Genomic DNA, 27,723 nt, shown 5'->3' on the forward strand with positions numbered 1-27,723 from the left:
AGTGAGTTGAGAAATCAAAAAGTGTTAGAGGCAATCAAGTGGACAAAAAATGGCAAGTCTCCTGTTCCAGATGGATTAACAGCAAAGTATTATAAAAAATAGTAAACCCATTGAAAGATGTTATGAATGAGAGTTTAAATACAGGTGAAATTCCAGAAACATGGGAAAAGGTTCATATTACAGTAATTCCAAAACAAGTTTCAGATTTGCTGCAAATCAAAAATTATAGGCCTATCTCATTGTTAAACAATTATTATAAATTATTTGCAAACATTTTAGCTAATAGTATGAAAAAAATATCAAATGAGTATACAGTGGTACCTCAGGTTAAGTACTTAATTCGTTCCAGAGGTCCGTACTTAACCTGAAACTGTTCTTAACCTGAAGCACCACTTTAGCTAATGGGGCCTCCTGCTGCTGCCGTGCCGTCGGAGCACGATTTCTGTTCTCATCCTGAAGCAAAGTTCTTAACCTGAAGCACTATTTCTGGGTTAGCGGAGTCTGTAACCTGAAGTGTATGTAACCTGAAGTGTATGTAACCTGAAGCGTATGTAACCTGAGGTACCACTATATACATCAAGATCAGGCAGGATTCCTTCCAGGTAGACAAATGAAAGAGAATATAAGAAATATTCTGAATGTAATAGAATACTCGGAGGTCAGAAAGGAAAATGATGCAGCAATGATGTTTCTAGATGCCAAAAAAGCCTTTGACGACGTCTCTTGGAATTTCATGACAAAATTCCTTGAAGAAATTAATGGTGGATTCAAATTTCTAAAAGGAATACAAGCAATATATTCAGAAGCAAAAGCCAACTTATTTGTAAATCAGGTGATAACGGATGACTGCAAGATACAAAAAGGAACTAGACAAGGTTGTCCACTATCACCCCACAATTGCCAGGTGGGGGGGCTGGACGTTGCTGCTGCTTCTTTGGCAGTTGCCATTGGCTGTGGACCGTGATGTCAGTGGGTTTACGCAGTGTTTTTTTCTGGGGGGACGCAGGAGCATGTTGTTGTTGTTTAGTTGTTTAGTCGTGTCCGACTCTTTGTGACCCCCTGGACCAGAGCACACCAGGCCCTCCTGTCTTCCACTGCCTCCCGCAGTTTGGTCAAACTCATGCTGGTAGCTTCGAGAACACTGTCCCACCATCTCGTCCTCTGTCGTCCCCTTCTCCTTGTGCCCTCCATCTTTCCCAACATCAGGGTCTTTTCCAGGGAGTCTTCTCTTCTCATGAGGTGGCCAAAGTATTGGAGCCTCAGCTTCAGGATCTGTCCTTCCAGTGAGCACTCAGGGCTGATTTCCTTCAGAATGGAGAGGTTTGATCTTCTTGCAGTCCATGGGACTCTCAAGAGTCTCCTCCAGCACCAGAATTCAAAAGCATCAATTCTTTGGGGACCAGCTTTCTTTATGGTCCAGCTCTCACTTCCATACATCACTACTGGGAAAACCAGAGCTTTAACTATACAGTGGTACCTCAGGTTAAGTACTTAATTCGTTCCGGAGGCCCGTTCTTAACCTGAAACTGTTCTTAACCTGAAGCACCACTTTCGCTAATGGGGCCTCCTGCTGCTGCCACGCCGCCAGAGCCCGATTTCTGTTCTCATCCTGAAGCAAAGTTCTTAACCTGAAGCACTATTTCTGGGTTAGCGGAGTCTGTAAACTGAAGCGTATGTAACCTGAAGCGTATGTAGCCTGAGGTACCACTGTATGGACCTCTGTCAGCAAGGTGGTGTCTCTGCTTTTTAAGATGCTGTCTAGGTTTGCCATTGCTTTTCTCCCAAGAAGCAGGGATCTTTTAATTTCGTGGCTGCTGTCACGAAAGGAGCATGCATACCCCTAAATATTTTGAGGCCTGCCCTAAAACCCTTTCAAATCCTCCAGCCGGGAAGCACAAAAATTCCATCCTGAAACAGCTTCTCCCGATCTCCTCCAGCCTGTTCTTTGCAGCCAGTCCGTTAAGTGTTGGTTCGGGGAACTTTCCTGTGTCTTTCTTAGGAGGAAGCCCAGAAAAAACAACCTTACCCAGGCAGACAGTGATGGTGACAGTCCTTCTTCTCTTAATAGCCGCACCGCAAACTGCTCCTTTCCTCTCCGCCAGGGGCCTCGCAAGCTTCTAAGGCATGCCACACATTTTAAGCCGAGGGATGACTCTAATCTCCGCAGATGACTCAGAACCTCCCAGTTCTGGTTCCACAGGTGTGACAGCTACAATGCGGAGCAGAAAACAGGGAAATCCCCGACAGTCACCAGCTGCAATGCAGACACAAACTCTCCGCTTGGGTCAGGAATAAGAGAAGCCACCACTCTCCCCTCACCTCCATCACAACACTCTTATAGGAATTCTAAGGTTTCATATACATATATAAATCATATGTTCATCAATGTACAAGGCAAACACATACACGTGTCTGAAACAGTACAGGAGAGGAATCCTGAAGCCATTTTGACTCTCACAATGACCTCAGATATTCCTCTGCAGGAAAGAAGGCAAATGAGGAACGCTTTCCCATTGTCTTTTTGCTTATGAATCCTGTCTTAAGGGTGTATTTATGTATGAATAGGGTGAGCCTGTGACCTGGAGTCAGGAACTAAAGTATTTACCATCACAAGAGAATGCCCAGGCTGCCCAGGTAATGCAATCAGTGACCATTATCAGGTATCCTGGCAGGCAGGATTTCTGCTGTAGACCGCCTCCTTCTGTGATGTATGTTTGATGCTTTTGGGGGGTGGTCTTGGGCTACAGGGTGGGCAATTTCAAAAGTACATATAAGGGCTTGCGCACCATTGTTCGGGGTTCTCCTCCCTCCTGCATGGGGTGAGTGGGGACCCTGTTGCAACAGTTTGATAAAGATCGGGCTTATTAGCCGCTTTGCTTCTCAATATTCTTTGGTTGGCCTCCTTTGGTTTTCTCCTACCGATAGTGAACCCACGTAAGGACTCTATATGGGATTTTGGGTACCCCATAAGGGAAAAGGAGCAGTTTTTTCTTATAACAACACTTTCCGGCATTGGTAACTGGATTTCCTTTTCCACCTCAGAAAATATTCAGGCAACCAGGCAACTACCAGACTTTTAGAAGACATCTGAAGGCAGCCCTGTTTAGGGAAGCTTTTAATGTTTGATGTATTACGGTATTTTAATATTTTGTGGCTGGGGAAGCCCAGCCAAATGGGTGGGGGTATAAATTTATTATTATTATTATTATTATTATTATTATTATTATTATTATTATTATTATTATATCATAAGAGGAAGCAGCGACACAGCCTCAGAAACCCACAGAGCTCCTGTGCCGAACCCTGAAAAGACCATCATGTCGTGTGAACGAGAAAGAGGCCGTAATCTTGTTGCACAGTTGGAAATCAATCATGCTTTTTTAAAAAGTGAAAGAGGCTGTGTGTGTAATGCACATTTAGAGCACACCCAACCCCACAAGCATCCTGGGATCTGTAGTTCGCCCCGGATAAGGCTGCAATTCCCAGCACCCTTAAACAAACCGCTGAGTCTCCTTGCCTTGGTTTCAGGATGCAGGACAGCTCTTCCGCGACGGTTTCTTCCGATGATTTTTTGCAGCTGTCAACTTGCAAACAGCTTTAAGCCGCAGGGATCAGACAGATCCACAAAGGTGTCCGAGGGGGTGGGTTGGGGGGGGAGAGAAGTTGCTCTCCATGGAAAAATCCCAGCTCCCTGCGATTAGCAGCAGTTTCTGGAGCTGAGGAGACTTACATGCCAAGGCTACGCATTCTTCTCTGTAGATTCCCTGGGGCATTCCTGCGCCTCAGGACGACTCCCAAACACCTAGACTGCGGTTGCCAAACCAGTCTTTTCGCTCCAGCAAAACTTTGCTTTCTCCTTGCGGTGTTGCATGGTTCCTTTGCAGCCCGATCAGAAGAGTGGGCTTGAATCGTGCTGGTTTTACTCCAAAAGGACGGTCACATTTATTTACGTTCTTGTTCCTTTCCAGCCCTTCTATCTTGTCCTTCCTATCTATATCTATCTATCTATCTATCTATCTATCTATCTATCTATCTATCTATCTATCTATCTAATCTATCTATCATCTATCTATCATCTATCATATGGTTACCAGATTTTTTTCAATGAATCTGGGGACACTTTTTTTTTTTTTTAAAGCTGAGTAGAATTCATGAGAAGAGAAGACTCCCTGGAAAAGACTCTGATGTTGGGAAAGATGGAGGGCACAAGGAGAAGGGGACGACAAAGGAGCAGATGGTTGGAAAGTGTTCTCGAAGCTACCAGCATGAGTTTGACCAAACTGCGGGAGGCAGTGGAAGACATGGTGCATGGGGTCATGAAGAGTCGGACATGACTAAATGACTAAACAACAACAACAACAGAATGGATGCTTGTGAATGATGGTGCTGGAGGAGACTCTTGAGAGTCCCATGGACTGCAAGAAGACCAAACCTCTCCATTCTGAAGGAAATCAGCCCTGAGTGCTCACTGGAAGGACAGATCCTGAAGCTGAGGCTCCAAGACTTTGGCCACCTTATGAGAAGAGAAGACTCCCTGGAAAAGACCCTGATGTTGGGAAAGATCTAAACGACTAAACAAACAAAACAAGGAAATGCAAGACATTCCAGGATCAAATCAGAAAACGGGACAGCTTCTGCAAATCCCTGGAAAATAGGGGCACGTGTTTGCGTGTGCCCATTCTATACTGGCACCTTAGTTTTGTTTTATACCAGAAAACATTGGCCGTTGCTGAAACCAGAAATGAACCAGAAATGAACCTTCCCCTTTTCAGTTCTCTGAGCTCCCTAGGAAGAACGAATTATTTTGAAACCGCGTTGGTGGTTTTGTGTTTCCCCTGTACGGAGACTGCTGGCCAAAAGCCACGTGGCTCTGATCCTGAGTAGCTTCATTTAACATAGGGCCTGGCTGCCGGATCCGACCAAAGGCAGCCCAGGTAGACCAGCGCCCTGTTTGCAGAGGGACTGACTGACTAAATGCCCATGATGGGAAGCTCAACAGCGGAAACTGAGCACAAGAGCAGATCTCCACAGATTCCCAGCTACTGTGACAGAGGAAGACGAGATCTACCTACTGGATCAGACCAACCAGATCTGTCTGGAAGCTGCAAGCAGGATTTCTGCAAAAGACCCCTCCCCTAGCAACTGGGATTTTGATGTCTTTGTGGCCTTTGCATACCTTCCAACACATTGAAGCCAAAAGCTGGAACACCATCTTCTCATTTTTTTTATTGCGACACAATTTCCCCTCCAAAAAACACCACGCGATTTGGGGCGCCATGCGAAATCGCAGCCCTGGGGGAAAGCACTTTTTTCAAGTGCCGCGAAATCATGTCAAACAAAATGGCCTCTGTGCTCTCGTGCTAAAAACCGGGGTGTCCCGGTTTTTCGGGGACACTTGCCGGGTATGCCTCCAACCATCTGCAGAGCATAACCGCCGAGAATAGTGGCCATCAACTGCCCTCTCCTCTCCAAACCTGCCAAATCCTATTTGAAGGACATCTAGGTTGGTCCCGTCACTGCTTCTAGTCATAGATGTCAACTTACAGATTTGAAAATAAGGGACCAGCAGCCTCGAAAATAAGGGCTCAGCAGCCAAAATAAGGGATTTTCAGAGCACAGGTATGTTCGACTTCTGAGCCCCTCCGAGCCAAAGGCAGAAAGCCCAGCCAGCAGCCAAACGAAGCCTTAAGCGGTGGTTCCCATAGCGCAGCAACCCGGCAAAGGGGATGCAGCAAGGAAAACCACCGTCACCTCTCCGCTGGGAAGCGCTGAGCAAAGACGAGTCCCCAGGCAACGCGGCCAATTTGATTAGCACAAGGCATGCAAGCTCCACCCCCCAGTCGTTCTTAGACTCCTTATTGGGTGAGCAACGCAGCCAAGCAACCCAGTTGGAGCCTCCCTCCTTCCTGGCCGGCAGGGAGGGAGGGAGAGGAGCTGCTTCCTTTGACACCCGGGAAATTTAAGGGACATCATCAATAAGGGACAGCAGCGGGACACGGCACTGGGATAAGGGACTTTCCCGCCAAATAAGGGACAGTTGACAGCTATGCTTCCAGTGGGAGTTAGTTCCATAGTTCAACTATGCGCCGTGTGAAGAAGGACTTTTCTTTCGCCTGCCTTGAATCTTAAGAAAAAGCTTAGAGGCTTACTGCTTCCAGCAATGCAGGCACAGAGTCACAATCATGCCTACTACCTATTGACAGCTGTATCTCCTCCGTAAATTTGTCTAATCTTCTTTTGAAGCCATCCCAATTGGCAGCCATCTTATCGATAGTTCAGCTAGTAGAGCACAAGACTCGAGCTCAGGGTTGTGAGTTCGAGTTCCACGCCAGGCAAAAGACTCCTGCATTGAAAGGGGTTGGACTAGATCAGGGGTCGGGCAAGGTTTACCTCGCCTGGGCCGGTTTACTCCCGCGGAGATCGCTCCGTGGACCGGATTACGTCTGTGCAGATGCAATTTCCAGTGTCGGCATCTGCGCATGCACGATTTCTGGTGCCGCGGAAGCAAGTCCCTGATCCACGCTGGGCTGGTTTAGTGCAACCGCTGGACTAGATGATTCTCAAGGTCCGACGGCAGCCCCACATGAAACACAGTATGTGTGTGGAAGCGGCTGTTGCTGTGTGTGCCAGTCAGTGCTGGATTTACGTATAAGCTAAACAAGCTCTAGCTTAGGGCCTCACTCTCAGGTGGGGGGAAATGTAAAGGGAAAAAAACACTGGATGTATCGTCTTTTTCGCTCTATAGGAAGCACCCGACAATAGGACGCACCTTGTTTAAGAGGGGGAGAACAAGAAAAAAATATTCTCCCCCTCTCTGCTCAGTGCCCCTTCAGCGAAGCAGCAGGAGAAACGGAGCCCCTTCTATTTCTCCCCCCGCTTCGCTGAAGGGGCGCTGCACAGCTCTCCCTCTCTGCTGAAGCCAGGAGAGTCTTGCTCTCCCGGCTTCAGCAAAAGGAACCCGAAGCCTCCGGAGTGCAGCGGGAGCTATCCCTGAAGCCTGGAGAGCGAGAGGGGTCGGTGTTTTGTGTTTTGTACTGTGTAGGCTCCTATTTGTTATGTGCAAATGGCTTGAGATACCTATTAGGTCCATCAATTACCATATAGTATGTATTCAACACAAAAAAGCGACCATTTTTTGTTGCCAAAGGACAGCTGGACATATCAAGGGCCCCATTACCTTCAGTAGCTGAGGGCCTTATCAAACCGAAATCCGGCCCTGGCCTGCCTGTCCATCTGTCCCCTTTTTTCAGGTGAATTGGTTTCATTTCTTTACAAGTTTCCCTCTTTCCGCATTTCAAGCGCTAGACCTCATGAAATGAGTCATGTCTCCAGGGAGAAGAATAAGCAAAAAAACAACACAAAACACCAAAAAAGAAAACCCTATAGATAGAAGAGACTGTGCTTTCAGTTCCTTCTGCCTCCTGGGGAGGAAATCACATGGGTCACACTCGGACCCCTTTTTGGTGGTTTCTTTCAGTGGCTCCCCTTACTCCACACCCCCAAGTTTGGAAAGGCAAAGGAATGGATGGGGTGTGTGTGTGACTATAGTTATTTATATCCCGCCTTTCCCCTGAACCAAGATTCAGGGTGGCTTATGAAATTTAAAACAGAGATAAAAGACAAAAGGCTGCTATTCAAATAAGTATTGCAGTTGTACCTTGGAACCCAAACGCCTTGCGAGTCAAACGTTTTGGCTCCCGGATGCCGCAAACCTGGAAGTGAATGTTCCAGTTTGTGGACGTGCTTTGGAACCCGAATGTCCGACGAGGCTTCCGATTGGCTGCAGGAGCTTCCTGCAGACAGTCGGAAGCCATGCCTTGGTTTCTGAACATTTTGGAGGTCGGATGGACTTCTGGGATGGATTCTGTTCGACTTCCGAGGTATCACTGTATAGTCAAATGATTCGGGATGGGAGCAGCGGCAAACAATTGATAAAATGATTGTACTAAAGGTTAAAAGGTAAAGGACGGTTAAGTCCAGCTGAATTTGACTATGGGGTGTGGTACTCCTCTCTCTTTCAGGGCGAGGGAGCCAGCGTTTGCCCACAGACAGCTTTCCGGGTCATGCGTCTAGCATGACTAAACCGCTTCTGGCACAACGGAACACCATGATGGAAGCCAGAGCGCACGGAAACGCCGTTTACCTTCCCACCATAGTGGTACCTATTTATCTACTTGCGCTGGTGTGCTTTCGAACTGCTAGGTTGGCAGGAGCAGGGACAGAGCAACAGGAACTCACTCCATGGCAGGGACTCGAACCGCCAACCTTCTGATCAGCAAGCCCAAGAGGCTCAGTGGTTTAGACCACAGCACCACCTGCATCCCTGATTATACAGGGTTTCTTTTGCAATTGATGTCTGGTGCATAATGTAGCAGAAAAGGGTTTGATAATAAACATTTTGGATGTGAAGGTGGGAGTCAACATAGGAAGCCATGTGCTTGTTTGATGTGAAACCAATTTGGGAAACTTTGGGAAAAAAGCATAGGAGATAATTGTTTGGAAGTAACTTGATAATAGGGTAGCACTGTGGGTTAAACCACAGAGCCTAGGGCTTGCTGATCAGAAGGTCGGTGGTTCAAATCCCCGCGACAGGGTGAGCTCCCGTTGTTCGGTTTCTGCTCCTGCCAACCTAGCAGTTCGAAAGCACAGCAAAGTGCAAGTAGATAAATAGGTACCGCTCCAGTGGGAAGGTAAACGGCGTTTCCATGCGCTGCTCTGGTTCGCCAGAAGTGGCTTAGTTATGCTGGCCACACGACCCGGAAGCTGTACGCCGGCTCCCTCGGCCAGTAAAGCGAGATGAACGCCGCAACCCCAGAGTCGGCCACGATTGGACCTAATGGTCAGGGGTCCCTTTACCTTTACCTTTAACTTGATAATATAATTATAAAACAATATAAAAGGAAAAACAAATCTGTTGAAATACGGTTAACAAAAACAGCACACAAACTAAGGAAATGTGAAAGTGGGGAAAAATCAAATCTATTGAAATAAGGTTAATAAAACACAACATTAAAAGCCCTTTCCTTAAAGAAAAAGTCAGTTCCCCCAAATCTGCCGGAATAAGACAGTCTTTGCCTTCCGGCGAAAGGGCAGCCGGTCTGGCTTCCTTAGGAAGGGAGTTCCAAAGTTGCCTGAGGGAAGCCACCACTGAGAAGGCCACCCAAAGGTGTTTCGGTGCAAGCGGAACGGATATCTGACCATAGACCTCACCTTCGTCTCCTCTCCTTGCATGTCCCCCAAATCTTGCTCTGGAAGTTTGGGAAAGCTTTCAGCGTTGATTAGGGAGAAGAGGAAGGTGAAGTCTTGTTGTTTATTGCCTTGCTTGGGCCACGGGTCACACCCAGCCAGCTTCTGAGCTGGGATTTGGAGCTCTGCCTGCGCAGCGAGAGAATCTGCCGACTCCCAGAAGGCAGCCGTGGGTGTCAGCGGGTGAATAAGCCTCTTCCGTGGGGCATTGCACAACGGCAGGCGCGGCACTTCCACCTTTTCCAGACGGGAGCAGGTGGAGGGAAAAGGCCTCTCAGGTACCAGCAACGATGACAAAGCCAGGAGCACGCAGAGTCGTCGGACTGGCCTCCGCCGTTGCCTGAGGGGGTGCAGGGAAGCCGAAATGTGTGCAAACAGCGGAGGGTGCTTTGTGCAAAACGTGGTTGGGAATTGTGATTAGCGAGTGGCGTCCCGGCTCAACCGTTAGGCGGACTTGGGCAGATGCCTCAGGCGGCAGATCCTGAGGGGCAGAGATGTTGCAGGACAGAGGGGTGCACAGCCATCTCCGACACTCACCTCTTGGGTACAGTACGGAGCAGCTTCCCATTGCCTCTCTGGTCAGGGTTTGTACATGGAATGGGGAGACCAACCTTGCAGATGTCGAGAGATTTTACTTCCTTGGGCTCCATGATCACGGCAGATGGGGACAGCAGCCGTGAAATTAAAAGCCGCCTGCTTCTTGGGAAGAAAGCAATGACAAACCTAGACAGCATCTTAAAAAGCAGAGACATCACCTTGCCAACAAAGGTCCGTATAGTTCAAGCTATGGTTTTCCCAGTAGTGATGTATGGAAGTGAGAGCTGGACCATAAAGAAGGCTGATCGCCAAAAAATGGATGCTTTTGAATTCTGGTGCTGGAGGAGACTCTGGAGAGTCCCATGGACTGCAAGAAGATCAAACCTCTCCATTCTGAAGGAAATCAGCCCTGAGTGCTCACTGGAAGGACAGATCCTGAAGCTGAGGCTCCAAGACTTTGGCCACCTCATGAGAAGAGAAGACTCCCTGGAAAAGACCCTGATGCTGGGAAAGATGGAGGGCACAAGGAGAAGGGGACGACAGAGGACAAGATGGTTGGACAGTGTTCTCAAAGCTACCAGCATGAGTTTGACCAAACTGTGTGAGGCAGTGGAAGACAGGAGTGCCTGGCGTGCTCTGGTCCAGGGGTCACGAAGAGTTGGACACAACTAAATGACTCAACAACAACCACCCTAACAATTTAGGACCCACCTTAAGCATCAAAGACCAAGATGAATAGATGTGTCTTCAGCATTTGCTAGAAGCTGTGCAATGAAGAGGCAAGAAGCACCTCTTTGGGGAGGGAATTCCACGGCTTAGGGGCCACCACTGAGAAGGCCCTCTGAAGGTGGAGCAGCTACCAAGAAGGTAGTTCTCAGCCACTGAGAAGGTCTGTAGCGGAGGAGCAAGCCTTTCACGTATTTGCGGCCTGGGTTCCTCAAGGCTTTAAGCACCCATGTGAGCACCTTGAATACAAGAGCATTTTCCTACCAAGACTAAGCTGAACCGAATTCTTTGCAACGCCATCAAAATGAGACCACGTGCTCCGGTGACCTTCTCAAAATCGTCTCCTTGCATTCTTGGTGCTAAGCTCTCAATTTATGGTCCTGTGGACTGCCCTGAAGAGATTCTGAGGCTTAACCTCACAACAAGTCTCAGGCCCCGATCCCCCTAACCAGTTCAGCCGGCATTACTCAGATTTCTGCAGCACCGAAACGCCCTGACCTTGCTGCACGGGGTGCTGGAGATGTCTGTTTGCTTTAGGTCATTCGCCCTCACTTAATATCAACACTTTCAATTCAGCAGCAGTGCTGGACCCAAGATGGAAATAGTTTATTTAAAGCCCGTTGCAGAAAGTGCAATGAAGCCTAGTAGAAAGTATAATATTAATAATAATAACAACAATAATAATGATTTATTATTTATACCCTGCCCATCTGGCTGGGTTGCCCCAGCCACTCTGGGTGGCTTGCAACAGAATATTAAAAACACAATACAGCATCAAACATTTAAAAACTTCCCTAAACAGGGCTGCCTTCAGATGTCTTTTAAAAGTAAGATAGTTGCTTATTGCCTTGACATCTGATGGGAGGGCGTTCCACAGGGCAGGCGCCACTACCGAGAAGGCCCTCTGCCTGGTTCCCTGTAAACTCACTTCTCGCAGGGAGGGAACCGCCAGAAGGCCCTCAGTGCTGGACCTCAGTGTCCGGGCTGAACGATGGGGGTGGAGACGCTCCTTCAGGGATTCTGGGCTGAGGCTGTTTAGGGCTTTAAAGGTCAGCACCAACACTTTGAATTGCGCTCGGAAACGTACTGGGAGCCAATGTAGGTCTTTCAGGACTGGTGTTATATGGTCTCAGCAGCCGCTCCCAGTCACCAGTTATGTTGCCGCATTCTGGATTAGTTGTAGTTTCTGGGTCACCTTCAAAGGTAGCCCCATGGAGAGTGCATTGCAGTAGTCCAAGCAGGAGATAACCAGAGCATGCACCACTCTGGCGATAAGGTCTGCAGGCAGATAGGGTCTCAGCCTGCGTGACAGATGGAGCTGGTACACAGCTGCCCTGGACACGGATTTAACCTGTGCCTCCATGGACAGCTGTGAGTCCAAAATGACTCCCAGGCTGTGCACCTGGTCCTTCAGGGGCACAGTTACCCCATTCAGGACCAGTGAGTCCTCCATACCTGCCCGCCCCCTGTCCCCCCCAAAACAGTACTTCTGTTTCTGTCAGGATTCAACCTCAATCTGTTAGCCGCCATCCATCCTCCAACCGCTTCCAGACACTCACGCAGGACCTTCACTGGTTCTGATTTAAGAGAGAGGTAGAGCTGGGTATCATCCGCACATTGATGAACACCCAGCCCAAACCCCCTGATGATCTCTCCCAGCAGCTTCATGTAGATGTTAAAAAGCATAGGTAGCGAGAACGCTACTAGCCCAGAGATGGAAGGAAGGAAGAAGTACCAACAAAAGAATGATGGCAGACAAAACTGATGGAGTATGCGGAGATGGCGAAACTGACGGGGAAGACCCAAAACCAGGAAGATCAAGTGTTTCTAAAAAGACTGGAGTAAATTCTTAATTTATTTAAAAGACCACTGCAAACACTTAAAATTATTGGCAGGGATATAATGACACTTGCAATGTGGAATTAATTACGATAATTAATTAACGCGACGGGGTGAGTTCCCGTAAAGCGAGATGAGAGCCACAACCCCGTAGTCTCCTTTGACTGGACTTAAATTTTCAGGGGTCCTTTACCTTTTTTTTTTAACCTTAATTATGGTAACTATGGACATGTAACAGATGGGTAATGGTAAAAGATGCAGAAAACTTTATCTTAAATATGGAAGCCATGGAGGGTCCAAAGCTTCAAAAGAACCTTTTGTTTTAATGTTTGAAATGGTTAAAGTTAAAATGTATAAAATTATGTTAAACTAATAAAATATGTTACCGTATTTTTCGCTCCATGAGACGCACCTTTTCCCTCCTAAAAAGTAAGGGAAAATGTCTATGCGTTTTATGGAGCGAATGCGTGGTCCCGGGAGCCGAATTGCCCAGGGGCGAAAAGCAGATCGTGCTTCCCCTCCCCCTTTTGAAAGAGGGGAGGGGGTGTTGAAACAAAGCTGCTGAGCAGCTGATCGGCAAGCAATCGGGAGGGAGATAAGGGAGGCTAGCAAAAAAAGGAGGCTGCCTGGGAGCGGGGAGGTAAAAGCACATGGATCCTCAGGATCTTTGCATTGGGTCACCCCAAATTCACCATCAGATCACATAGCATGTCCATGGCTACAGCCTGTACCCAAAAAACCACGCATCCACTGTTTTGTGGGGCCGCAATGGTGCAAAAACGTGGTTACAAGGCACGGATCCACATGGATCCTCAGTATTTTTGCATTGGGCTACCCCAAACTCACCGTCAAATCACATATCATATCTGTGGCCACAGCATGAACCACAAAAATCGTACATCCACTGTTTCATTCAGAATATATTTTTTTCTTGTTTTCCTTCTCTAAAAACTAGGTGCATCTTATGGTCAGGTGCGAAAAATACGGTATATAAAAAAGAAGATGTGCCTGACATCTCCACTACCTGGAACTGCAATGCCTGGGGATCCTTGGGTCTGGACTGTTTTCACACACCAGCAACACACCCTGTTGTCAATTTCTATCCTGCACAGTCAGAATGAATTTCAGGAACCAAAGAGTTGTATGGGAAATACGACATTTTGGCGACTGCAAGTCTGGTTTAAGGAGCCATTCGAACTGATATATCTGAGTTTCTAACACTGTGTCAATGTTGAGTGAACTGAGTTTGGCTCAGCTCTTCTCCTGTTGACGCAAACCCCACCCCACCCCAGATCTTAACTGGGGGGTCCACTGATGCAGGAGACTTCCCCAAATCCTATCCACCCTAACCCTATCCACATCCGGCCTTGTGTAGCCAGGGCCGTCTTTACACAGGGGCGCAAAAGGTGCGGGGCACCTGGGTGCCGAATTCTGGGGGGCGCCAGGCACCCACCGCTGAAGCCACCTATGCCCTTAACTATCTACCCGTTATGAAATAATAAATAATTTTGATCAAGCTAGAAAAACAAAATACATATGTACCTAGGTATTACTGAAATGTACCGTATTTTTCTCCCTATAGGACGCACTTTTTCCCCTCCAAAGATGAAGGGGAAATGTGTGTGCATCCTATGGGCCGAATGCAGGCTTTCGCTGAAGCCTGGAGAGGGAGAGGGGTCGGTGCGCACCGACCCCTCTCGCTCTCCAGGCTTCGCGGACCTCTCCGCAAGCAGCGGGAGCCAGCACTGGGCTCCCACGGCTTGCAGAGAGCTGCCTGTTTGGGGGCTGGGGTTGGGGGAAGCTTGGGTCTCCCCTGCCCCAGCCCCGCGCCTGGGGAAAAAATAATTCCCCCCCCTTTATTTCCCCTCCCAAAAACTAGGTGCGCCTTATGGGACGGTGCGTCCTATAGGGAGAAAAATACGGTATACCTACTGTTTCACTAAAGGACTTTCTACTTTGTGTGCTCGTTTACCAAAGACGTACTGCGCTAGCAGAGGCACGTGTCATTCACAATGGCGGCGCTTGTCAGACTCAACGATGTCATTCTCAACAGCGCCGTGCACACGAAATTAACTAAATTTGGGGGCGCTGGGCGGATCTTTGCACCCTGGCGGCGCATATGCTAAAGACGGCCCTGTGTGTAAAGGTAAAGGGACCCCTGACCATTAGGTCCAGTTGTGGCCGACTCTGGGGTTGCGGCGCTCATCTCGCTTTATTGGCCAAGGGAGCCGGTGTACAGCTTCTGGGTCATGTGGCCGGCATGACTAAGCCGCTTCTGGGGAACCAGAGCAGCGCACGGAAACGCCGTTGACCTTCCCGCCCGACTGGTACCTATTTATCTACTTGCACTTTGATGGGCTTTTGAACTGCTAGGTTGGCAGGAGCTGGGACCGAGCAGCGGGAGCTCACCCCGTGGCGGGGATTCGAACCGCCAACCTTCTGATCGGCAAACCCTAGGCTCTGCGGTTTAACCCACAGCACCACCCGCTGTGTAACACACCATAAAATCATGCTCTTTAAGATAGGGTTGCCGTATTTCAAAATGTCAAAAGAAAAAAGAGGGCAGGTTTTGAGCTATTTTTAAAGGAAATTCACCAAAATCTACACTTCTGACATGGCTTGCCATACGTCCAGATTTTCCAGGACATTCAAGCAATTTCCGCCTGGGCACTGTTACAGATGGCCAAATCCTGGCTATGTCCGGTAAATTTTGGACGTTTGGCAACCCTACTTTAAGACTGTCCATGTGTCCTGATTTTTTTATGCTGAAGGACCACTCCCAAATTGATCAAACAGCCCTAGCAACATTACTGGAGAACATTACCGCCAAGCCAAAAACTTCGTATCAGATTTCTGCATTATTCCATGGGTCTGAGAAAGTGCCTTTTAAGTACAGAAATTGGTAACAGGGACAGAAATCAGCTTCTTCAGCATTTCAGCTTTGGCCGGAAAGCAAACTTCTAAGTCCTTGTGGTTGCGAAAACTGGCAATGCCTGGGCAAAACGTTGGAAGTCAGAGAGGCGTGGGGAACGGGAATGTTGAATTGACTTTTATAATAGAATCATAGAATCATAGAATTGGAAGAGACCCCAAGGGCCATCGAGTCCAACCCCCTGCCAAGCAGGAAACACCATCAGAGCACTCCTGACATATGGTTGTCAAGCCTCTGCTTAAAGACCTCCAAAGAAGGAGACTCCACCACACTCCTTGGCAGCAAATTCCACTGTCGAACAGCTCTTACTGTCACTTCATCGCCCCTTCCCCAGGATTAGCTGAAGCTGAAGAATTTTTTGCAAAATACGTAGATACGTGAATGTCATTGGCAGAATTATCGGCAGCCACAGGATTGGTTTTTCATTGCAGGGGAAGGGAAGTTTAATTGTGCAAGCAGAAGTCTGTTGCACAATGGGATTTCAGGACTGAGCGCAGGCCTGTCTGCCGTTGCTTCTTCTAAATAAAGCAATTTAGAAGAACATTCATAAACTACCAGCTCACAAAAAGGTACTCGAACGCAGACCTCCCAGGTTCTATTCCGACACTCTAACCACGACACCACCCCAGCTTCCTAGACTTCTGCTATGGGGCAGCTCATAAATCAAGTAGATAAATAAATATGGGGAAAGCAAAAATGTCCTTTAGGGGAGGATCTGAAATATTTCCCCTAAAGCTTCGAATTGCTTTATTTTGGATTGTGTCGTTTGATGTCTTCATGTGTTGTAAACTGAGATTTTTTTTTGTTTAAAATATAAAGCAGAAATGGAATGAAGAATCCTATTACAGTCACACCTTGGGTTACAGATGCTTTGGGTTGTGAGTTTGCGGGTTGTACCGGAACAGGTTACTTCCGGGTTTTGGTGCTCGCGCAGAGACACTAAATCGTGCTTTACGCGCGCACAGAAGTGCCAAATCACAACCTGCGTGTGCGCAGACGCGGTGCTGGGGGTTGCGTCCACTGTATATATTTTTGGATGTTTTATATTTTACTATGTTTTATATATGCTGTAAGCCACCCGGAGTGGCTGGGGAAACCCATTCAGATGGACAGGGTATTATTAATAATAATAATAATAATAATAATAATAATAATAATAATAATAGTAATTTATTTATTTATCTACCGTATTTATTTATTTTTAACAAAAGTCACTGTGCTCCATTGTGACAAGCATAACCTAGGTTTAAGGTGCCATTTGGCGAATAGCTTAGATATCTGACAAACAGTCCCAGTTGTGCTGGCTGGAGCTGTTGGGAGGTTTACAGAATCATAGAACTGTAGAGTAAGAAGGGACCTCCAGAGTCATCTAGTCCAACCCTCTGAAATGCAGGAATCTCAGCTAAAGAATCACTGGCAAATGGCCACCCAATCTCTGCTTAAAGACCTCCAAGGAAGGAGGAGAGTCCACAACCTCCAGAGGGAGAGCGTTCCACTATCAAACAGCTCTTACTGTCAGATAGTTCTTCCTGATGTTGAATTAGAATCTCCCTTCTTGTACCTAGAAGCCAAAAACCTTGCAACTTCAGTCCAAAACATGTGGAGAGTTGGGGAAACCAGGGTTATCTGAAGGAGAGTCTCCCCCCCCCCCCATCATTCAGCCCGGACACTGAGGTCCAGCTCCAAGGGCCTTCTGGCGGTTCCCTCCCTGCGAGAAGCGAGGTTACAGGGAACCAGGCAGAGGGCCTTCTCGGTGGTGGCACCCGCCCTGTGGAACGCCCTCCCGTCAGATGTCAAGGAAATACACAACTATCTGACTTTTAGAAGATATCTGAAGGCAGCCCTGCTTAGGGAAATATATATTTAAAATATTAAAAATTCCTTCCAGTAGCACCTTAGAGACCAACTAAGTTTGTTCTTGGTGTGAGCTTTCCTGATATCTGAAGTGTGCATGCACATGAAAGCTCATACCAATAACAAACTTATTTGTTCTCTAAGGTGCTACTGGAAGGAATGTTTTTATTTTGTTTCTTTTTTTCTTTTTTTTAAATATATTTTATTAAATTTTGACATAAATATATTTCACAAACGTACAAAAGACAAAATGAAAAAGAAAAAACAGAGAAAAAGATAAAAAGAGAAAAAAAAGAAAAAAAGAAAAACACGAAAAACATACAACTTTAAATGACATTGATCGACTTGCCCTTATCTCGATTTTGGAAAATATTACCTTGTTTATCTATCTGCTGTGTCTATTCCTTAATAAAACTTTTTACGTAGTAAGCGTTATCTCATGCCTACTGTGATTTCTGTAAGTACATATATGTTTCTGATCAACATTTTGATTTTCCCTTTATCTCTATTTCCATATATATCCTAAATTTATCCCATTCATTATTAAATTTTGCACTTCTTTGATTTCTTATTTTCTGTGTCAATTTAGCCAACTCCAAATAATCGGATAATTTAAGTTGCCACTCCTTTAGTGTTGGGATTTTTGGTGTTTTCCAATACTGTGCTATGAGGGTTCTGGCGGCCGCCATTGCATATTGAAAAAAGGTTCTATCTTCTTCTTTGATATCCTTACCAATTATCCCCAGCAGGAAGGCTTCGGGTTTTTTAACAAACGTATATTTGGAATGTTTTTATTTTGTTTCGACGACGGCAGACCAACACAGCTACCTACCTGTAACCATACCTACTGAGTCAATCACCCATCTCCTACTACCCTCCTGAGAAAAACCTCACCCCACCCTCCCACTATATATACGGGTCTGGTGACTTCTGTTTCAGTGTATCTGAAGAAGTGTGCATGCACACAAAAGCTTATACAGTGGTACCTCAGGTTAAGAACTTAATTCGTTCCGGAGGTCCGTACTTAACCTGAAACTGTTCTTAACCTGAAGCACCACTTTAGCTAATGGGGCCTCCCACTGCTGCCGTGCCGCTGGAGCACAATTTCTGTTCTCATCCTGAAGCAAAGTTCTTAACCTGAGGTACTATTTCTGGGTTAGCGGAGTCTGTAACCTGAAGCGTATGTAACCTGAAGCGTATGTAACCCGAGGTACCACTGTACCAAGAACAAACTTAGTTGGTCTCTAAGGTGCTACTGGACATTTTAAAAAATTTTTTAATTTTTTTATATATCTCGACTGCGTCAGACCAACAAGACCACCCCCCTGAATCTGTTTAGGGAAGTTTTTGATGTTTTTATGTTTTATCGCTTTATAATTATTATTAATATTCTTTGGGGAGCTGTCCAGAGTGGCTGGGGAAACCCAGCCAGATGGGCAGAGTATGTATGTATGTATGTATGTATGTATGTATGTATGTATGTGAAGACAGCATCTTAAAAAGCAGAGACATCACCTTGCCAACAAAGGTCCGTATAGTTCAAGCTGTTTGCCGAAGAACGGATGCTTTTGAATTCTGGTGCTGGAGGAGACCCTTGAGAGTCCCATGGACTGCAAGAAGATCAAACCTCTCCATTCTGAAGGAAATCAGCCCTGAGTGCTCACTGGAAGGACAGATCCTGAAGTTGAGGCTCCAAGACTTTGGCCACCTCATGAGAAGAGAAGACTGCCTGGAAAAGACCCTGATGTTGGGAAAGATTGAGGGCACAAGGAGAAGGGGACGACAGAGGACAAGATGGTGGGACAGTGTTCTCAAAGCGACCAGCATGAGTTTGACCAAACCGCGGGAGGCAGTGGAAGACAGGAGGGCCTGGCGTGCTCTGGTCCAGGGAGTCACGAAGAGTTGGACACAACTAAACAACAACATGTATGTATGCATGTATGTATAAATTTATATCTCTTTAGTTTCAAAAGAAAGAAGATGCAAGCGAAAGGGAGGTGCACAGCTGCATCGGGCTGAGCCGCCCCCATAAAAATTGACCTCCCCACACTTATTTAGAGCTCCTCTATACAATCCCAAACAAAACACGCAAAGCCCATTGGCATCGTTCCTCAATTCTGTCTTGAACAAACAGCCCTGAAATCAGTGCAATTCTCTTCCCTCCAAACTCAGTATGCCTCCCGCCCTTTCCCACCTTCAGTTTCGTCCTAAGCATCATAAAAAGGAGAGAGCGAAAAAGAGAGGGTTAGGGAGATAAGCATCTCAGGGATGGTTTAGAAATCCTCTGCCCGTAATCTCCACTGCCTGGGGATAGGAGACTGCAAGGAAAGGTGACCTTCTCTGCGTCACCTTCCAGCCCCCCAAGTGCCGTGCGCCGGTTCCATGGCAAAGCGGTCAAACCGGCTGCAGGCCTCGCCCCGCCGGCCGTGACTCAGGCGGCGGCACTGCCTTCCAGCTGTGTCAGGGGTCCTTTGCCAGGGGGTGGCACCGCCAGGAGTCTTTAGGGCTTTGTTGTAGGGCAGGGGGTTGGGGGTCTCTGGCCTAGGCGGGCCCCAAACGCGACCCTCGGGACTCGTTCATCTGGCCCTCTGCCGTCCCCGATCCACAGCGCGTGGTTTTCCTTACGGGAAATTTGTACGCATCTGCATTGCAGGTGAGATGCATTTTCCCCTCCAGCGGAGATTTTGCTTAGTTAACCTGTGGAACTCCCTCCCACAACAGGAGGCAGCGATGGCCATCAACTCTGATAGCCTTAAAAAGGGATTAGGATATGGAGAGAGCTGGGATAGCTCAGTCGGTAGAGCATGGGACTCTCAATCGAAGGGCGGTGGGTTTGAGTCCCGTGTTGGGCAAAAGGGGGCTGGGATAGTGGAGAGGGGGATGGTGAGTTCTATCATATGTGGTGGACAGGCAGTAAAGTAAAAGGCTTTTGGGAACTGATTTACAATGAACTTAAAAAAAAAATTAAGTATACTTTTCCCAAAAAGCCTGAAGCTTTCCTGCTAGGAATAGTTGACAAGGAAATCAAAAAAGAGGATAAAAATCTGTTTCTATATGCCACAACAGCCGCTAGAACTATGTTAGACCAAAGTTGGAAAATGGAATTAATACCTACTATAAATGACTGGCAGATCAAGATGATAAATTAAGCTGAACTAGCTAGAATAACAGGAAGACTAAGAGACCAGGATGACCAGAAGTTTCATGAAAATTGGAACAAATATCTGACGTATATAAGAGATAAGTATAGAACTTCGATGACTCTGGCAGGGTTAGAACAACTCTAACAGTGTTTGGCAAATATGTAAAGGAGATAAAACACGTAACTTTAGAAATTATCTGATACTTACCAACGAAGTGAAGGGAAGTCCGAGGCTCGGCGGAGCCCAAAATAACTGTGTACTATATATATGATTCTTGTAACAGCTATGTTATATGTAATCTAGACTGTATATATGTATAATTAATGGAAAACCAATAAAAATTTATAAGGAAAAAACAAACAAAAGGGGGGTGGGATAGATGACCCTTGGGGTCCCAACAGACAATTCTATGATTCTGCAACACATTCAGGGAGGAAAAGGCTATTGACGGCTGCCAGCCACGATGTTTTATGCTCTGCCTCCACTGTCAGAGGCAGCAATACTCACGAATGCTCCTGGAAACCCCAAGAGGGGAGAGGGGTTCGTGTTCGAATCCTGCACGTGGGTTTATCATGGGGGCATCTGGTTGTGAGAACAGGATGCTGGACTAGTTAAGCTCCCGGCCTGATCCTGCAGGCTCTTCTAGACAGGGGAGAGGGGCTATTGCCTTGTCTTGCTCTTGTTATGGGTTTTTATTAAGCGTTTTGTGGTTTCTATCTTGTATTTTTATGCTGTGAACCGTCCTGAGATCTATGGATGGGAGGCAATTTAATTAATAAATAATAATAATAAACTCTGAATATTGACAAAACTTTCATATCACACTCAGTTCTAATAATGCACCCCCAAAGACGGGAGAGGGGGGAAACTAGGAACCAAAAATAGTGTTTGTGTTCTGGGGCCTGGTTAATTAATTCTAGGACTGATCCTACTTTAAATTAAATCATCCCGGATTACGATAGATAGCCTAGCCATGCAGCCTGTCCACTGAGCTTTTCCCAAATAAAAAGTGTGTCGATTGGGATGATCTCCTCTTAATCCCAAATCCTGCGGCAGTGTCAGATAGTTTGGGATCTTTGCAAAGGAGAAGAAGCCATGCTGGAAAGGTCAAAGATATGTCAACCTGTTAAGATTATGCATATACAGTGGTACCTCGGGTTACAGACGCTTCAGGTTACATACGCTTCAGGTTACAGACTCCGCTAACCCAGAAATAGTACCTTGGGTTAAGAACTTTGCTTCAGGATGAGAACAGAAATTGCGCGGTGGCAGCAGGAGGCCCAATTAGCTAAAGTGGTAAAGGTAAAGGGACCCCTGACCATTAGGTCCAGTTGTGACCGACTGGGGCTGTGGCGCTCATCTCGCTTTATTGGCCGAGGGAGCTGACGTACAGCTTCTGGGTCATATGGCCAGCTTCTGGATTAAGCCGCTTCTGGAGAACCAGAGCAGTGCACGGAAACGCCGTTTACCTTCCCGCCAGAGTGGTACCTATTTATCTACTTGCACTTCGTGCTTTCGAACTGCTAGGTTGGCAGGAGCTGGGACCGAGCAAGGGGAGCTCACCCCGTCGCGGGGATTTGAACTGCCGACCTTCTGATCGGCAAGTCCTAGGCTCTGTGGTTTAACCCACAGCGCCACCCGTGTCCGTTATTCAGCATACATCAGGACAAAAGGAAAACATGTCTTCTCCCCTTCGTGTCCAAGCAAGCAGCTTAAGCAAAAGCTATACAAAAGCCATCTTTCCCATCCTTAAAGGAAGCTGCTAGAGTCGGTGGTCTGGGCTGGCCGGACTTCTTCCAAATTAGGAGGCACGGCCAGCACAGGGACTCTTGCAAACATGCAACGGAAGCGAGACTCCGTCGAGGGCCCGGAATTTGCCTGCTCTGAAACAAGAACGTTTTTCTGGGGCAAAGTGAAAGTTGGTTTTGATTTTGGAAAAGGCGCATTCGTCTGCAATGCGAGGCTTGAAAAACGCTTCCTTTCCTGTCCTGTTGCCCAGCAACGATTGGCTGATCCCCATCCCTATCCCAAGATCTAAATCAGGGGTCAGCAAACTTTTTCAGCAGGGGGCCGGTCCATTGTCCCTCAGACCTTGTGGGGGGCCGGACTATATTTTGAAAAAAAATTAAATGAACGAATTCCTATGCCCCACAAATAACCCAGAGATGCATTTTAAATAAAAGGACAAGTTCTACTCATGTAAAAACATGCTGATTCCCGGACTTAGAAAGCAACTGGGCCAGATCCGGCCCACAGGCCCATTAGCGTTCCTTCAGGCCTCTAGACCTTTTCTGATCATTTCGCTGTCTGCCGCCTCTGAGAAAGTTTCTCTTCTGCTATTCCAAACTGCCCCTCCAGTTTGCATCTCATTACCGGTCCTGCCTAAATGAAAAAAAAAGAACTGTCTCACTTCCGCTCCTGCAAATCTGAGCCGTTTTGAGCAAAAACATCCCAGTGGAGCTCGCTGCTGAAATCCGATTCAGTCTGCATTTCAAGGCAAACCGATCTACTCTGCCCTCTACGCAAACCGAAACGCAGCCCTCCTTCGAAATCCGCCCTTGTCCGGGTTTTTTGAAATGTGGTTCCCCAGTAATGTGGACGAAAGCATAAAGGTTAAACGTACGTTAGTGGGGAAAAATGCCGGAAAAATAATAAATAAATAAAAATGCAGCGAGAGGCAGTGTGGCGTAGTGGTTAGAGGGTTTGACTAAGAAGGCCTGGGAGTGACTGGGGGCTCAAATCCACACTCACCAATGCAACTCATGGCGTGACCCCCTGGGCAAGTCGTGGCCTCTCAGTGTAGCCTATCACACAGGGTTTTTGTGAGGATAAATGGGGAGGAAGTAGAAAGCTGGGATATAAACGTAACAAATAAGTAATATTACAGGAAACTGCGTTGCGAGGAAGTACAGTGGTACCTCAGGTGAAGTACTTAATTCGTTCCGGAGGTCTGTACTTAACCTAAAACTGTTCTTAACCTGAAGCACCATTTTAGCAAATGGGGCCTCCCGCCGCACCGCTGGAGCACGATTTCTGTTCTCATCCTGAAGCAAAGTTCTTAACCTGAAGCACTATTTCTGGGTTAGCAGAGTCTGTAACCTGAAGCGTATGTAACCTGAAGCGTATGTAACCCGAAGTACCACTGTATTTGTTGTTGTTCAGTCGTTTAGTCGAGTCTGACTCTTTGTGACCCCATGGACCAGAGCGAGGAAGTATATTCTAGGCAAAAATGGGCCTATTAGGAGAAATTCACACTTAAAATGCCGCTGAATGTGGAGAACAGAACTTAATACAGTGGTACCGCTGGATGGGAACAGGATCCGTTCCAGAGCCCCATACGCATCCTGAGGAGAACGTAACACGTGACTGCGTGCCTGTGCATGTGTGGGTCACGTTTCGTCATTTTGAGCATCTGCGCATGCGGCGAAACCCGGAAGTAATGCATTCTGTTACTTCCGGGTCGCCGCAGAGCATAAACTGAAAACGCTCAACCTGAAGTATGTTTAACCCGAGGTATGACTATATGACGACGTTTCCATGCGCTGCTCTGGTTCGCCAGAAGCGGCTTAGTCATGCTGGCCACAAGACCCGGAAGCTGTACGCCGGCTCCCTCGGCCAGTAAAGCGAGATGAGCGCCACAACCCCAGAGTCGGCCACGACTGGACTTAATGGTCAGGGGTCCCTTTACCTTTTATGAGTGTATTGGAAAACCGAAAAATCGAGAGAAACCAGAATTTGACAAATGCCCCCTGTTTGCAGCCCAAGTATTTATATGCAAAGACTGCTGCCTCAGACCCTTAGTCAAGTTCGGCATCCCATCATGCATGTATTTTGTGTTTTCATCTTTTATGCTGTGAACCGACTTGCGATCTAGAGATGAAGGGCAGTATACAAAGGTCATAAAACAACAGCAACAGCAACAGTACACAGTCGTATGCCTTGAGGACACCCGCAAGCGGCAAAGGAAGGCAAAAGCCCCCCCTCCAATTCATCCCCCTGCAATTGATACTCGGAGGTAGACTTCTCTTGAACATGGAGGCTCTATGGCTAATAGCCACTGATAGGCTTATCCCCTAATCCAGGGGTGCCCAAACTTTTTTCAAAGAGGGCCAGATTTGATGGAGTGAACATGCATGAGGGCTGACCAACATTGTTGAACTTTTTTAAGGATTGAGCTTTTTTTTACGATTTTACCCCAAAGTTTTTAACCTTTTTTTTTTTAGGATTGAAGTTTCTGGGCTTTTTAAAAAGGATTTTACCCCAGGACATATACTGCCACAGGCCCCCGAAACAGACTTTGGGCATGCCTGCCCTAATCCTAACCCAACCCATGCAATCCATAAGTTCATTTTGTGCGTGAAGATCCGCTTGCACTCAATGCGCGGTTGCACAAACGCCTACTCTGAAGGGGCAGCAGCGGGGAGAAAATTCCGCTTCCCTGCCCTGCCTGCCCCCTCTCCCCCAGTTAGTCATCGGCCAGGGTCAAAACTGGCAAAAGAATGGGCTGAAACCAAAACGATCCCATCCTTTGGCAAAAGTTTGCCTTTCCAGGGTTTGAGAGGTAGATTGCCTTAGCCTCCAGATTAAGCAGGAGAAGGGATTGCATCACAAAATCTACAATTATTAACACATGAAGGCATCAAAGTGAGAGGATTCAGTGGGTGAGATTAGATATAACCCAATTATGTGGACCAGTAGATAAGCCTTGAATTTGGGACAGGAGCTCCGGGTTCAAATCCAGTTCCTCTAACCACGCCTCGGACCTCGGTTTCCCAAATGTAAAGCAGAAATTTGATTCTATTTTTATTTGTTAAATGTGTTTGCCGCCCTTCAACTATATATCTCAGGGCACCTCACAACATAATCTCAGGTGACCGGAGTGGCAGTTCGAGAGCAAATGTCGGAAATGATTTCCAAAGCGCTTTGCAATCTTAAAAGGGATCTCACACACACATATATTTTTAAAAAACATGTATTTACAAACCAGCCGTGCTCCCGGCGCAAAGCCCTTCAGGATGACGTTGCGTTTGCGCCTGCTGTTTATTAATTTTTTGAAAAAATTATTCGCCTACCGAACAGATCCCAGGAAAGTTTGCAGTGATTCAAATACGAACCGAGCGAAACCATCGCCCAAGCCCACAGGGCCAGATCAAAACCCACAATGCAATAATCGAAAGGCCTGGGAAAGGGTTCTGACTGGCGTCTAACACAACGCTGGCGCCCTTTTTAATTCTGCTCACAGATCACAAGGATTTCCATTGCAAAGCAAAACAAAAACAAACTCCTTTTCTGCATAGCTGAGAGGAGAGGAACAAGCAAGGTGTCAGAGAGCTTAAACTCACAGTGCAAACCTCCGATTTCATCAGGGACCATTAAGAAAGACAATATGGGCAGATAGAACAGACCGACCCGTCTCCTTCTCCCAGGCGCCACCAGAATCCCTTTCTTTCGACCCAGAGGGCACAAGGTTGGGAAAGGTACAGGTATGCACAGCTACAACCATACTGTACTTTCCTGGGTATTCTTGTTGCTGTTATTTATTGATTTATGACTCGCCTTCAACGTTTCATGGAATAGTAGAGTTTGAAGGGACCCCAAGTAGCATCTAGTCCAGACCCCCGTAATGAGGGAATTTTTTTTGCCCAACACGGGGCTCCAACCCACGACAAGGCCGTTTACCAACACGCCTTGAAATAGCAAAAAAAAAGATTTTTAATTTTCTTAAAAACAAAACGAGATTCAAATACAAACTCGATAAGTCATCCTTCCAACCCACCAATTCTGGGGTCCGTTTGTTTTGCTTAACAAAATACTCTAGGCTGAAAATCTGCCTCTGTTTCCAAGCCCAGTTGAACACAGCTGCACAATTCCGTTTTGTTTAAGAAGAAGAACTAAATTCTTTCCGCTATGAACTACTTCAAACCTCGGATGTATCTTTCCTGCATTAGGATGGTCAAGGCTCAAAGGCGATGTCTGGAGCCCAGTAAAACAGGGACAAGCTCACCAAAGAGGAGGCAATACTCTGGAAGGGACCCGTGGGGTCATCTAGTCCAACCCGCTGCCTGCAGGGCTCTTTGGCCCAACGTGGCTCTCGAACCCACAACCCTGACCTGAAGAGTCTCATGTTCTAAATCGGAGAGGAGTTGGAAGGGCTCTCCCGGGGTCATCTAGTCCAGCCCCCTGAAATGCAGGAGATTTTTCCGTTTTTTAAAAAGGAAGATTTTAAAGAGCACCCATAATATTTGGCACGGGGAACGCCCACAAACACACAGAGACATAAAGAGGACTCTGGGTGTTGTTGAAAGGAGAGGGAGAAAAATGCAAGGGATGGGTGGGGGATAGCTCAGTTAGCAGTAGGGAATATGACTTATCAGGGTTGCGAGTTCGAAACCCACATCGGGCAAAAGATTCCTGCCTTGCAGGGCTGGTTGGACTAGATGACCCTGGTGGGTCTCTTCCAACCTTACCATTCAGTGATTCTGTCCATTCTCCCACCACCCAAACCAAGAAGCCCCCCAAACACACCGTGGGCGTAGCCAAGATTTATGTTAAAGAGGGGGCAGGTAGCCAGGAATTACAATTTATTACCCACCTGCCCATATCCTCTCTCTGGTGCTGCCTAGCAGATTCGGAAGGAAATATCTCAACAGAAGTTTGTTGAAACAGCAGTTGCTACAAATTACTTTCTCTTGACCCCAAAACAAACTTCAACTTTTAGTTAAATGTTTTATTGACTTGATTTGGGCGGAGGAGGCAGCTGCCCCTTGGCTACGCCCATGCCCCCCCCCCCGACCAACCGATTGGCAAAGGACGAGGTGCCCACCTGGGAGAAAGGAGGCGCCGTCGAGGGAGGACGCGGCGCTCTTTTCGGGGTGCCAGGCGCCGCCGGTTCTCCCCCGGAACCCCCTGCTCTTCCTCTCCGTCCTCCTCCCGGGCTTGGCAAGGGCTGCGATCCGCCAGCCTCCAAGCCAGGCGAGCCGAGTCTCCGCAGAAGCAGCTGCCCCTGGCGCGCTCCTGGGGCGCGCAGCTTCCGCGGGGAGGAGCCGCGCCGCCCCCGCGGCCAGCGGCGGGGCCGGCGCAGGTGCCTCCCTTCCGGGACCAATGGCAGCAGCAGCAGGAGGAGGAGGAGGAGTTGCGCACACCTGGAGGAAGCCAGCCCCCTCACCTGGCCAGGGCGCACTCACCTGGGCGCATCCCCTCGGAGCCTGCCGCTCATGTCCCGCACCAAGGAGACTTCTCCGCAGGACCAGACACGGTGGCGTCGAGTTACCTATCTCTCACCTGGCCGGGGAGGTCTCCCTGTGCGCCTCACCTGAGCCAGGGCCCTTACCTGTCCCGGACCACGCCCCTCCGGGCTCTCCCCACCTTCCATCAGCCAGGACGCAGCCCCGGGCCTGCGCGCCCTTGGCTGCAGGGTGCTCAGATCCAAACTTTTTGCAAAGATGA

At 47.5% G+C, this 27,723-nt stretch overlaps 1 protein-coding gene across 2 annotated transcripts in view; it reads right to left on the reverse strand.

The window, feature by feature from the left end:
- IRF5 (interferon regulatory factor 5) overlaps positions 1–27,305 on the reverse strand; it is a 44,055-nt gene extending 16,750 nt beyond the window's left edge. The window contains exons 1-2 of one of the 2 annotated variants that reach the window (XM_081927155.1): positions 27,101–27,305; positions 2,027–2,254 (exon numbers count right to left, since the gene is read on the reverse strand). The gene's annotated coding sequence lies outside the window, so the exon portion shown is untranslated. The remainder of the gene's footprint in view (positions 1–2,026; positions 2,255–27,100) is intronic. The other variant, XM_081927154.1, reaches the window with a different exon arrangement.
- Between the last annotated feature and the right edge of the window lie 418 nt (positions 27,306–27,723).

This window comes from Podarcis melisellensis (assembly GCF_964234715.1).
Source record: "Podarcis melisellensis genome assembly, chromosome: 10".
NCBI lineage: Eukaryota > Metazoa > Chordata > Lepidosauria > Squamata > Lacertidae > Podarcis > Podarcis melisellensis.